This window comes from Arachis hypogaea, chromosome 2, assembly GCF_003086295.3.
Source record: "Arachis hypogaea cultivar Tifrunner chromosome 2, arahy.Tifrunner.gnm2.J5K5, whole genome shotgun sequence".
Classification (NCBI taxonomy): Eukaryota; Viridiplantae; Streptophyta; class Magnoliopsida; order Fabales; family Fabaceae; genus Arachis; species Arachis hypogaea.
In genome coordinates this window covers 54,565,308-54,579,167 of record NC_092037.1, presented here as the reverse complement: position 1 = coordinate 54,579,167, position 13,860 = coordinate 54,565,308, and the positions used below count along the sequence as shown (strand labels likewise).

General features: G+C 37.7%; 1 non-coding gene across 1 annotated transcript; it reads left to right on the top strand.

The window, feature by feature from the left end:
• The first annotated feature begins 11,711 nt into the window (after positions 1–11,711).
• Positions 11,712–11,819, top strand: LOC112765572 (small nucleolar RNA R71). Its single transcript, XR_003183833.1, has one exon. It is a non-coding gene; the product is annotated as a small nucleolar RNA R71 (small nucleolar RNA).
• Positions 11,820–13,860: the final 2,041 nt, after the last annotated feature.

The following is a 13,860-nucleotide window of genomic DNA, read 5'->3' as shown; positions in this document are numbered from 1 at the left end:
TTTAACATTCATAAACAACAAATTCAAAAGACATATGCACTGTTCAAGCATTCATTCAGAAAACAAAAAGTATTGTCACCACATCAAAATAATTAAGCTAATTTCAAGGATGAATTCGAAATCATGTACTTCTTGTTCTTTTGTAATTAAAACATTTTTCATTTAAGAAAGGTGATGGATTCATAGGACATTCATAGCCTTAAGACATGGTTACTAGACACTAATGATCATATAGTAAAGACACAAACATAAATAAAACATAAAGCTCAAAAACCGAAAAACAGGTAAATAAGAACAAGGAGATTAAGGAAGGAATCCACCTTAGTGAGGGTGGCGTCTTCCTCTTCTTGAAGAACCAATGGTGCTCTTGAGCTCCTCTATGTCTCTTCCTTGTCTTTGTTGTTCCTCCCTCATAACTTTTTGATCTTCTCTAATCTCATGGAGGATGATGGAGTGCTCTTGGTGCTCCATCCTTAGTTGTTCCATGTTGGAACTTAATTCTCCTAGGGAGGTGTTGATTTGCTCCCAATAGTTTTGTGGAGGGAAGTGCATCCCTTGAGGCATGACGTTAGGATTTTTGCCAGTAAATAATTTCATAAAAACAGTCGCATTGTAGATATAGTCTCTAAACCGACAGAAATCCCTTCGTACAAACGTTTTGGTTGTCACAAGTAACAAACCCCTAAATAAATTGATAACCGAGTATTTAAACCTCGGGTCGTCTTCTCAAGGAATTGCAGGGAGGTATGTTCTTATTATTGGCTATGAAAAAGGTAAAATTGGGGTTTTGGAAGTAAGGTGCGAATATATTATATGACAAGTAAAATAAAATAATAATAGCTGTAAAATAAACCTTTGGCAAGGTATAAGAACTGGAGGTCCTTTCCTAGTTATCCTTATCAATTGTGATGAGAATTGGATTTTTCTCCCACGTTGTTAACCTCTAACTATGAAGGTAAGTTAAGTGGATGAATTAATTCCAATTCTCAACTAACAATGAGTTTGATAACTCAAGAGTTACCAATTATTTAACCAAAGCCAAAAGGGAAGAAAATCTACTCGAATGAAAATAATTTGGATAAGCACCAATAACATAAATTAAAGAAAGCAATCATAAATCTGAAATACCACAATTAGCACTAGTAAAGATATCAAAAGTAACATGGGCAGTTGTAGCCAAATAAAGAAGTTAAGTTAAACATAGGAATCCATAAACTAAATTGAGGAAATAAATAAAAGGAACATTGAAAATAAACAAATACAAAGAACATTGAACCTGGGATTGAGAGTCACTCCTAAAACTAAGAGAAGTCCTAAATCATAAGAGAGAGAGGAGAGAACCCCTCTCAAAACTAATCTAAATCATGGAAAGTGAATTATAAAAAGCATGATAATGAATGGATGCATTCCCCTACTTTATAGCCTCTAATCTGTGCCTTCTGGACTTGGATTTGGGTCAAAAAGGGCCTCAGAGCATTTTCTGCAATTTCTGGTGCGTGGCTTCTGTCACGCGTCTGCGTGGGTCACACGGTCGCGTCATTCGGAGCTTTTCCTTGCCACGTGGTCGCGTCAATCATGCGGCCGCGTTGCTGCTGATTCGTGCTTGGCACGCGATCGCGTCGTCCATGCGATCGCGTGGATACCAGTTTCCTTAAAAGCTCTGTTTTGCTTTCTCCTTTCCTTTTAGTATGTTTCCTTTTTCATCCTTTAAGTCATTCTGCCTTAGAAAATCTGAAACTACTCAACACACTAATCACGGCATCAAATGGAAATAAGAGAGGATTAATAATAAGCAAATATAAGTCCAAAGAAACATGTTTTCAATCAAAGCACATAATTAGGAAGGCAAATGTAAAACATGCAAATAGTATGAATAAGTGGGTAAAGAGTTGATAAAATCCACTTAATTGAGCACAAGATAAACCATAAAATAGTGGTTTATCAACCTCCCCACACTTAAACAAAAGCATGTCCTCATGCTAAGCTCAAGAGAAACTATAAAGGAATGAAGAGGAATGGTAGAATGCATGAGATGCAACCTATGAATGCAACTAAATGAAAAATGTTTCTACTTACTTGGTTAAAAGCAAATAAATCCCCAAGAATAAATATGAACTGGATTTCACTAATTCAAATCATAAAAATGAAGTACAAATAGACTTGTAGAAGAAAATAGCTCATGAAAGCCGAGAACAAAGAATCGAGCATCGAACCCTCACTTAGTAGTGTATATCACTCTAATCACTCAAGTGTTTTAGGTTCGATTCTCTCAATTCTTTACTAACCTTGCTTTCTAAGGCTTGCTCTTCATCTAACAATCAACATAAATTTAATGCATAAATACACATATCAAGAGGTCTTTTAAAGGTTGTAATGGGGTTAGGGTCAAGGTAGGATTGTATTTGGCCAAGTGGACTAAAATCTGAATCCTTAATTAACTTAAAATTTCCCACCTAACTTAAACAATCCATGTAATTACAACATCTAACCATCCATTAACCATGTTTTCCACATATTCATGCATTCTAATTTCAAGTATAACTCATATGCATTGCTTTCACTTACTTTGGGGCATTTTGTCCCCTTTCACTTATTTTGCTCTTTTTTTCTTTATATATATATATATATATATATATATATATATATATATATATATATTTTCTCAATGCATATGATTAATTTATTGAATGCATGAACATGTCCTAAACATTTCTTTCACATTTTCAGAAAATTCTAACATACTCAATTCTCAAACCAGATGTTTCCAAACCCACTCTTCCCCACACTTAATTCATAAGCATTCTCACTAATCTAAGCTAACCAAGGATTCAAATTAAGGACATTATTGTTTTTCGCTTAGAGTTAATGATGTGCTAAAGTAAAGAATAAAGGGGTAAAATAGGCTCAAATTGGTTTGCAAAGGATAATGAAAGGTAAGGCCATGTGGGTATGTAAGCTAAGTGAAACAAAGGCCTCAATCATATAAGTGCATACATACATCAAATTATGGAAATATAGAATTAAGCAAGACAAAGATCACAATTTTAGAGAGAAAAATACACACTAAAACAAAATTTTTGGTTGATAAAATGCAACCAATTCAAATAGGCTCAAAAATCTCACTGGTTTTGTGTGTTCGAGCTCTAAACTATGTTCCAAAATAATATTTCTTTAAATAAGGTTTTCAAAAAGTTTTATTCAAATTAGTGAAATACTATAAAAATTTCTTGAAAAAGAAGAATATTACTTTAACCAAGTAGTAAAATATGCCAAAAACAATTAAACATGCAAATGCAACAACTAATCTACAAAGAAAATTTAAACATTGGTGTTGAGACAAGAAAGTACTAACCCATGGAGATCGGTATCGACCTCCCCACACTTAAAGATTGCACCGTCCTCGGTGCATGCTGAGATGTGCAGGTGGATGGGGGTTGTGGTTTCTCAGCTGGTGCTCTCTTGTAGAGGCTTTCTCTTTACCCGTTTTGGTGGCCAGCCTGAAAAAGAGAGAAGAGAAAGGCACATGAAGTCAAAGGGGTGGAGCAAAGAGGAGGGCGGTACGAGTGATAAGCATGCCAAGCAAAAGAAATAGTGAATGAAAGACATGGTCGCGATTCCATGTGAGCAGTTCATCAATGGAAATATAGCAAGGCATGGGGAGTATTGGATGCAAGATGTTTATTAGCATGCTGGCAATGGCATGAGTAGCATAGATCTAGCATCAAAAGCTTTTAATGTATTGTTAGTCGTAAGAAACTAACAATAACGTTTGTATTAACAATTATATTTAATTAATAAAATAGTAAAGGAAGTTTATGAAAAGCAAGCATTGAATAGTATAAGGTAAAATAGAGAAGTGCATAATGCTATATGGCTTTTTCACAAACACATAGCATGCATGGTGAATACGGTATAGAAAGTATTAAAGTGAACATGCAAGCAACCCTTTAAAAATATAATTGCCAAACAGTTTTGCAACAATCCACAATGACCCAATTAAAATTCCAACACCAATGAAAATAATGCAATGAATGAAAGTATGCAAACAAATTAAAAATAAAATAAAAAGAAAGTGAAAAAGAATGAGAAGTAGAAAAAGAAAGTGAGAAAGGAGAGCGAAGGAAAAAATTAGGATTTGGAGGAGAGAAAGATAATATATGCGGCAATTTTTGGTTGAGCTGTGCGGCGCATGCGACGCGGTCGTGTGGGTGACGCGGTCGCGTGGTGCGCAATAATATCAGGTGACGCGGACGCGTAGGGCACGCGGACGCGTGGCCTGTTTTGTGCGATTGGCGCGACTGCAGCCTCGCACTCGCACAACTCTCTGTTCAAAATCTTTTTGCCAAAAGTCTGGGTGACGCGGTCGCGTGACTGGCCTTATCTTCAATATGACGCGGACGCGTGGGGCACGCGTTCGCGTGGTGAGGCTTAGGTTTCCAGCACAAGTCCAGCCCAACTCCTACTCAACTTTCGGCCATACACCCATTTTACGCCGATTTCAGGTCACGCGGCCACGTGGGTGACGCAGTCGCGTGGGAGGCTATTTTTCCAAATGACGCAGACGCGTCATCGACGCGTTCGCGTGGAGTCAATTTGTGCTAATAGCACGCCTCCAGCCCTGCTCCTGCGTAACTCTCTGTTCAATTTATTATTCTCTCATCTCCTTGCGACGCGGACGCGTCGCTGATGCGGTCGCGTCACGTACTCGCTTTTTTTTATATAATCTGAAAAATGCAGAATGCAGTGTTAATATGAATGTGATACAAAACTCTAGGTTCAATATAACAAAATAAAATAAAATTCAAAAACAAATAAAACTAAATAAAAATGAAAAAGGACGATCATACCATGGTGGGTTATCTCCCACCTAGCACTTTTAGTTAAAGTCCTTAAGTTGGACATTTGATGAGCTTCCTGTCATGGTGGCTTATGCTTGTACTGATCCAGGAATCCCCACCAATGTTTGTATCTCCAGTAACCTCCGGGGTCCCAGACTAAGCACGTAAAGCCCTTACGAAGCTTCAAACAGATTCTTAGGCTCCCGGGGTGACAAATGTCAGAACAGATTCCAGGATCCCAAACTTTACCTTTACACCCGTTTTTGTCTTGATTTGCATTTTTCTAGCCGGGTGAAAGGTGATCTGAATTCTCACTGCAGCGACCAAACAGCTTCTTAGACCCATTCAGTTGAGCTCTATACCAACCTTTGCGTTTAAACTTAAAGCTTCCAACCATAATGAACTTTGCAGGACAATTCTTACCACTGGCCATCTTCCGCTTACTCTTAATGTCACAAAGAGCTCTAAGTTGACCATCCGTCTCCAGTAGCCCATATTCAAGTAGGATTAGAAAGCTATGGGATATGAATTTTACCCACTTGAATGTTGTGAAGGATGATGGAAACTTAGGGGGAGGTATTTTCAATGAAATTGCAAGCTCCACTCCCTTGTGCTCCTCTATGATAATTACCACTTCTTTGCAAGCTTCTTCAATTTCAACCTCTTCCTCTTGGTAGCTTTCTTCCAATTTAATCATCTTTTCATTGCTTTCCAAGGGCATGGGAGGTTGTGCTTCTTCTTTTTGAATCTCCATCTCTTGATCAACCTCTTCCAAGTCTTCAACTATGATATGCTTTGGAGGTTGTACACCCTCCTCAGCATCAATTTCAACCGTCTTGGAAGGAGGCTCTATGTCTTGACTTTCCCATGGAGGTTCTACATCTCCTAAGTCTTCAACCACTTCTTCTTCTTCAATAATTCCGGCTTCCTCTACTTGTTCCAGTACAAAGTCATGCTCCGTACTGTTCACTGGAGTTTCTAGTATCTCTTTCATACTACGTTCTTCATTAGATTGTCCACATGAAGCCATGGGGGTTCCTTGAGTGTCCGAACGTCGGGAGGCTAATTGACTCATTAGGAGTTGCCCCAATTGATGAAGGGTTGCCTGACATCGATCCACTGTTTCCTTGAGACGATCCTTTGCCTCTTGATGCACTCGGTTTTCATAAATAGGATCATAATGTTCTTGGATTGATGGATATGGAGATGGTGAATATTAAAATGGTGGTTCTTGTGAGTAATTGGGTTGGAATTGGGGTGGTTCTATATATGGTTCATATGGCTCATAAGGTGGTTGGTATGGTGGTTGAGGGTTAGGGTCATATGGAGGTGAATGGTAGAAAGGGGCTTGTGAGTGTGGTGGGTTGAGGTTGTGTTGAAAGGATGATCTCTGAGCATAGGGTGGGGCTTGTTGGTAGCTACAAGGTGGTCCACCATATCTATCAGCTTGGGATGCATTGTAGCCTGGTCTTTGTCCATGATATCTAGGATGGTGTTGTTGCCTAAAGGGTTGATTAGATCCTCTTGGCTCCATCCATCCTTGATTGGTCTGACCTTGATGCATATTCCTGCTGTGGTTTCTATTTCCTTCAACAAAGTTAGAACCAAACTCAAAGCGAGAGGGGTGAGAATTCATAGTAGTTAGAGAAAATAAAAACAAAAATTAATAAAAATAAAATATTTTGAAAAAGATATAATTTTTGAAAAAAGATAGGAAGAAATTTTAAATTTTTTTTAAAATATTTACAATAACCAATAATAAGGCACACGTTTGCAATTCCCCGGCAACGGCGCCATTTTGACGTTAGGATTTTTGCCAGTAAAGAATTTCATAAAAATAGTCGCGTTGTAGATATAGTCTCTAACCCGACAGAAATCCCTTCGTACAAACGTTTTGGTTATCACAAGTAACAAACCCCTAAATAAATTGATAACCGAGTATTTAAACCTCGGGTCGTCTTCTCAAGGAATTGCAGGGAGGTATGTTCTTATTATTGGCTATGAAAAAGGTAAAATTGGGGTTTTGGAAGTAAGGTGCGAATATATTATATGACAAGTAAAATAAAATAATAATAGCTGTAAAATAAACCTTTGGCAAGGTATAAGAACTGGAGGTCCTTTCCTAGTTATCCTTATCAATTGTGATGAGAATTGGATTTTTCTCCCACGTTGTTAACCTCTAACTATGAAGGTAAGTTAAGTGGATGAATTAATTCCAATTCTCAACTAACAATGAGTTTGATAACTCAAGAGTTACCAATTATTTAACCAAAGCCAAAAGGGAAGAAAATCTACTCGAATGAAAATAATTTGGATAAGCACCAATAACATAAATTAAAGAAAGCAATCATAAATCTGAAATACCACAATTAGCACTAGTAAAGATATCAAAAGTAACATGGGCAGTTGTAGCCAAATAAAGAAGTTAAGTTAAACATAGGAATCCATAAACTAAATTAAGGAAATAAATAAAAGGAACATTGAAAATAAACAAATACAAAGAACATTGAACCTGGGATTGAGAGTCACTCCTAAAACTAAAAGAAGTCCTAAATCCTAAGAGAGAGAGGAGAGAACCCCTCTCAAAACTAATCTAAATCATGGAAAGTGAATTATAAAAAGCATGATAATGAATGGATGCATTCTCCCACTTTATAGCCTCTAATCTGTGCCTTCTAGACTTGGATTTGGGTCAAAAAGGGCCTCAGAGCATTTTCTGCAATTTCTGGTGCGTGGCCTCTGTCACACGTCCGCGTGGGTCACGCGGTCGCGTCATTCGGAGCTTTTCCTTGCCACGCGGTCGCGTCAGTCATGCGACCGCGTCATGTGCGTTCTGCTTAAGGCGCGCGGTCGCGTCAGTCATGCGGCCGCGTTGTTGCTGATTCGTGCTTGGCACGCGATCGCGTCGTCCATGCGATCGCGTTGATACCAGTTTCCTTAAAAGCTCCGTTTTGCTTTCTCCTTTCCTTTTAGTATGTTTCCTTTTTCATCCTTTAAGTCATTCTGCCTTAGAAAATCTGAAACTACTCAACACACTAATCACGACATCGAATGGAAATAAGAGAGGATTAATAATAAGCAAATATAAGTCCAAAGAAACATGTTTTCAATCAAAGCACATAATTAGGAAGGCAAATGTAAAACATGCAAATAGTATGAATAAGTGGGTAAAGAGTTGATAAAATCCATTCAATTGAGCACAAGATAAACCATAAAATAGTGGTTTATCAAGGCATCTCAGGGATTTCTTGATGATGAGCTTCCTCATGCGTCTCTTGAACTCCATGAATAGGCTCTCTTGTTTGCTCCATCCTCTTCTTGGTGATGGGCTTATCCTCATTAATGAGGATGTCTCCCTCTATGTCAATCCCAGCCGAATTGCAAAGGTGGCAAATGAGGTGAGGGAAGGCTAACCTTGCCAAAGTGGAAGGCTTGTCAGCCACCTTGTAGAGTTCTTGAGGTATAATCTCATGAACTTCAACTTCTTCCCCAATCATGATACTGTGGATCATGATGGCCGGGTCTACAGTAACTTTAGACCGGTTGCTAGTAGGAATGATTGAGCGTTGAATGAACTCCAACCATCCTCTAGCTACAAGCTTAAGGTCCAGTCTTCTCAGTTGAACCGGTTTGCCTTTTGAGTCAATCTTCCATTGAGCTCCTTCCACACATATGTCCATGAGGACTTGGTCCAACCTTTGATCAAAGTTGACCCTTCTAGTGTAGGGGCGTGTGTTTTTCTCCATCATTGGCAAGTTGAACGCTAACCTTACACTTTCCGGACTGAAATCTAAGTATTTCTCCCGAACCAAGGTAAGCCAATTCTTGGAATTTGGGTTCATACTTTGATCATGGTTCCTAGTGATCCATGCGTTTGCATAGAACTCTTGAACCATTAGGATCCCGACTTTTTGAATGGGGTTGGTGAGGACTTCCCAACCTCTTCTTTGGATCTCAAGTCGGATCTCCGGATACTCATTCTTCTTGAGCTTGAAAGGAACCTCAGGGATCACTTTCTTATTGGCCACAACTTCATAGAAGTGGTCTTGATGGACTTTTGAGATGAATCTCTCCATCTCCCATGACTTAGAGGTGGAAGCAATTGCCTTTCTTTTCCTCTTTCTTGAGGTTTCTCTGGCCTTAGGTGCCATCAATGGTTATGGAAAAACAAAAAAAAGCTATGCTTTTACTACACCAAACTTAGAATGTTTGCTCGTCCTCGAGCAAAAGAAGAGGAGAAATAGTAGAAGAAAAAGAAGAATGGAGGAGAAGGAGAGAGGAGTGTATTCGGCCAAGGGTAAGAAGAAAGGGTTGTGTTGTGTGAAAATGAAGAAGGAGTGAGGGGTTTATATAGTGGAGGGAGAGGGTTTAGGTTTCGGCCATTTAAGGTGGGTTTGGGTGGGAAAGAGATTTTGAATTTTGAAGGTAGGTGGGGTTTATGGGAAAGTGTGGATGGATGTGAGTGGTGAAGAGGTGATGAGAAAGAGAGATTGAGGTGATTGGTGAATGGGTGTTTGGGAAGAGGGTTATTAGATTGTGTGAGGAAGAAGAGAGAAAGTGAGTGGAGGTAGGTGGGGATCCTGTGGGGTCCACAGATCCTGAGGTGATCCTGTGGGGTCCACAGATCTTGAGGTGTCAAGGATTTCACATCCTTGCATCTTTTAGGCATGTAAAACGCCCTATGTATGCAATCCTGGCGTTTAACACCAGACTGCTACCCATTTCTGGCGTTAAACGCCACTTTCATGCTTGTTTCTGGCGTTAAACACCAGCTCTATGCTTGTTTCTGCCGTTTAACGCCAGCTTTTCTCAGGTTGCAATCCTGGCGTTTAATCGCCAGACTGCTGCTTGTTTCTGGCGTTTAACGCCAATTTCATGCTCTGTTCTGGCGTTAAACGCCAGTCTGGTGCCCATTTCTGGCGTTAAACGCCCAGAATGGTGCCAGACTGGGCATTTAATGCCCATTCTGCTAGCCTTACTGGCGTTTAAACTCCAGTAAGCTCTTCCTCCAGGGTGTGCTATTTTTCATTCTATTTTTCATTTTGTTTCTGAATTTTCAGTAATTTTTGTGACTTCACATGATCATCAACCTACAGAAAACATAAAATAGCAATGGAAAATAAATAAACATAATTAAATAACATTGGGTTGCCTCCCAACAAGCACTTCTTTAATGTCAATAGCTTGACAGTGAGCTCCCATGGAGCCTCACAGATGTTCAGAGCATTGTTGAGACCTCCCAACACCAAACTTAGAGTTTGGATATGGGGGTTCAACACCAAACTTAGAGTTTGGTTATGGCCTCCCAACACCAAACTTAGAGTTTGAATGTGGGGGCTCTGGTTGACTCTGCAGTGAGAGAAGCTTTTCATGCTTCCTCTCCATGGTTACAGAGGGAGATTCTTGAGTTTTAAACACAAGGTTATCCTTATTCAGTTGAAGGATCAATTCTCCTCTGTCCACATCAATCACAGCTTTTGATGTGGCTAGGAAGGGTTTTTCAAGGATGATGGATTCATCTTCATCCTTCCCAGTGTCTAGGATTATAAAATCAGCAGGGATGTAAAGGCCTTCAACCTTCACTAACACGTCCTCTACTTGTCCATAAGCCTTTTTCATGGATTTGTCTGTCATCTCTAATTAGAATTTGGCAGCCTGTACCTCAAAGATCCCAAGTTTCTCCATTACAGAGAGTGGCATTAAATTTATGCTTAACCCCAGGTCACACAGAGCCTTCTCAAAGGTCATGGTGCCTATGTTACAGAGGATTATGAATTTACCAGGATCCTATTTCTTTTGAGGTAGAGTTTGCTGAACCAAGGCATTTAGTTCCTTGATGAGCAATGGAGGTTCATCCTCCCAAATCTCATTACCAAATAATTTGGCATTCAGCTTCATGATTGCTCCTAAATATTGAGCAACTTGCTCTTCAACAATGTCTTCATCTTCTTCAGAAGATGAATATTCATCAGAGCTCATGAATGGTAAAAGAAGGTTCAATGGAATCTCTATGGTCTCTAATTGAGCCTCAGATTTCTCTGGTTCCTCAAAGGGAAACTCCTTAGAGGTCATTGAACGTCCCAGGAGGTCTTCCTCACTAGGATTCACGTCCTCCTCCTCCTCTATGGATTCGGCCACACTAAGCAAAGTTATGGCCTTGCACTCTCCCTTTGGATTTTCTTCTGTATTGCTTGGGAGAGTACTGGGAGGAGTTTCAATGACTCTCTTACTCAGCTGGCCCATTTGTGCCTCCAAATTTTTAATGGAGGACCTTGTTTCATTCATGAAACTTAAATTGGCTAAGCTAGATGGATTCTGCTCAGATTTTTCTGTCTGTTGCTGAGTGGATGATGAAAAAGGCTTGCTATTACTAAACCTGTTTCTTCCACCATTGTTAAAGCCTTGTTGAGGCTTTTGTTGATCCTTCCATGAGAAATTTGGATGATTTCTCCATGAGAGATTATAGGTGTTTCCATAGGGTTCACCCATGTAATTCACCTCTGCTATTGCAAGATTCTCAAGATCATAAGCCTCTTCTTCAGAAGATGCCTCTTGAGTACTGTTGGTTGCAGCTTGCAATCCATTCAGACTCTAAGAAATCATATTGACTTGCTGAGTCAATAGTTTGTTCTGAGCCAATATGGCATTCAGAGCATCAATTTTAAGAACTCCCTTCCTCTGAGGCGTCCCATTATTCACAGGATTCCTTTCAGAAGTGTACATAAACTGGTTATTTACAACCATGTCTATGAGTTCCTGAGCTTCTATAGGCATTTTCTTTAGGTGACTGGATCCACCTGCAGAAGTGTCCAATGATATCTTAGCTAATTCAGACAGACCATCATAGAATATATCTAGGATGGTCCATTCTAAAAGCATGTTAGAAGGACACTTTTTGGTCAGTTCCTTGTATCTCTCCCAAGCTTCATAGAGGGATTCACCTTCTTTTTGTCTGAAGGTTTGAACATCCACTTTAAGCTTACTAAGCTTTTGAGGAGGAAAGAACTTGGCTAAGAAAACCGTGACCAGCTTATCCCAAGAGTTCAGGCTATCCTTAGGTTGAGAGTCCAACCATATTCTAGCTCTGTCTCTTACAGTAAACGGGAAAAGCATAAGCCTGTAGACCTCGGGATCAACCCCATTGGTCTTAACAGTATCACAAATCTGCAAGAATTCAGTTAAGAACTGAAAAGGATCTTCAGATGGAAGTCCATGAAACTTACAGTTTTGTTGCATCAGAGAAACTAATTGAGGTTTAAGCTCAAAATTGTTTGCTCCAATGGCAGGGATTGAGATGCTTCTTCCATGTAAATTGGAATTTGGTGCAGTAAAGTCACCAAGCATCTTCCTTGCATTATTATTATTTTCGGCCATGTCTCCTTCTTTTTCCTTTTCAAAAATTTCTGTAAGGTTGTCTCTAGATTGTTGTACTTTAGCTTCTCTTAGTTTCCTCTTCAGAGTCCTTTCAGATTCAGGATCTGCTTCAACAAGAATGTTCTTGTCCTTGCTCTTGCTCATATGAAAAAGGAGGGAACAAAAAATAATAATAGGGATCCTCTTTACCACAGTAGAGAGATTCCTTTATGTGAGTATAAGAAAAGAAGAATATAAGAAGGAGAAGAGAAAAAACTCGAACATAGAGAGGGAGATGGGGTTCGAATTTTGGGTGGAAGAGAATTGTTAGTAGATGAATAAATAAATAGAAGAAGATGAGGAAGAGAAGAATTCGAAAATTAAACAAAATAAAGTGAAATTATTTAAAAATTAAAGTTAAAATTCGAAAATTAAAAATTGAAATTGAATTAAAATTTAAAACAATTAATTAATTAAAAGGAATTTTGAAAAAGATGTTAATGATTTTCGAAAATTAGAGAGAGAAACAAGTAGTTAGATAGTTTTGAAAAAGATAAGAATCAAACAAAAAGTTAAGTGGTTACTTGAAAAAGATTTGAAAATCAAATTTTGAAAAGACAAGAAGTTAGAAAAGATTTTGAAATTAATTTTGAAAAAGATGTGATTGAAATTTATTTTGAAAAATATTTTAAAAAGATTTGATTTTTGAAATTAAAGTTGATTACTTGACTAACAAGAAATAAAAAGATATGATTTTGAAATGTAAAGATTGAATCTTTCTTACTAGGCAAGTAACAAACTTTAAAATTTTTGAATCAATCACATTAGTTGTTAGTGAAGATTTTGAAAATATGAAATAGAATTAAGAAAAATCTTTTTTGAAAATTAATTTGAAATTTTCGAAAATTATGAAAGAAAAATGAAAAATATTTGATTTTTGAAAAAGATTTGAAAAAGATAAGATTTTTAAATTGAAAATTTGACTTGACTCATAAGAAACAACTAAATTTTAAAAAGTTTTGAAAAAGTCAACTCAAATTTTCGAAAATTTATGAGAGAATAAGGGAAAGATATTTTTGTGATTTTTGAATTTTTAATTATGAGAGAGAAAAACAATAAAAAGACTCAATGCATGAAAATTTTGGATCAAAACACATGATGCATGCAAGAACACTATGAATGCCAAGATGAACACCAAGAACACTATGGATGTCAAGATGAACATCAAGAACTTATTTTTGAAAATTTTTAAGAAAAGATAAACATGCAAGACACCAAACTTAGGAATTTTCACTAATTAGACACTAACAAGTTGAAAATGCATATGAAAAACAAGAAAAGACATAAAATAAGAAAATATGAAGATCAAACAAGAAAACTTGTCAAGAACAACTTGAAGATCATGAAGAACACATGCATGAGTTTTCGAAATTTTAAAGAAAAACTAAAAGCATGCAATTGACACCAAACTTAAAAATTGACACTAGACTTAAACAGGAAACATCAAAATTTTTGGTTTTTATGATTTTATAAAAAAAAATTTGTATTTTTTTCGAAAATTAATTGGGAAAAACGAGAAAGAGAAAAATGTATTTTATTTTTTTCGAAAATAAAAATACTAAAAACAAAAAGCTTAAAATTAAAATAAAATTACCTAATCTGAGCAACA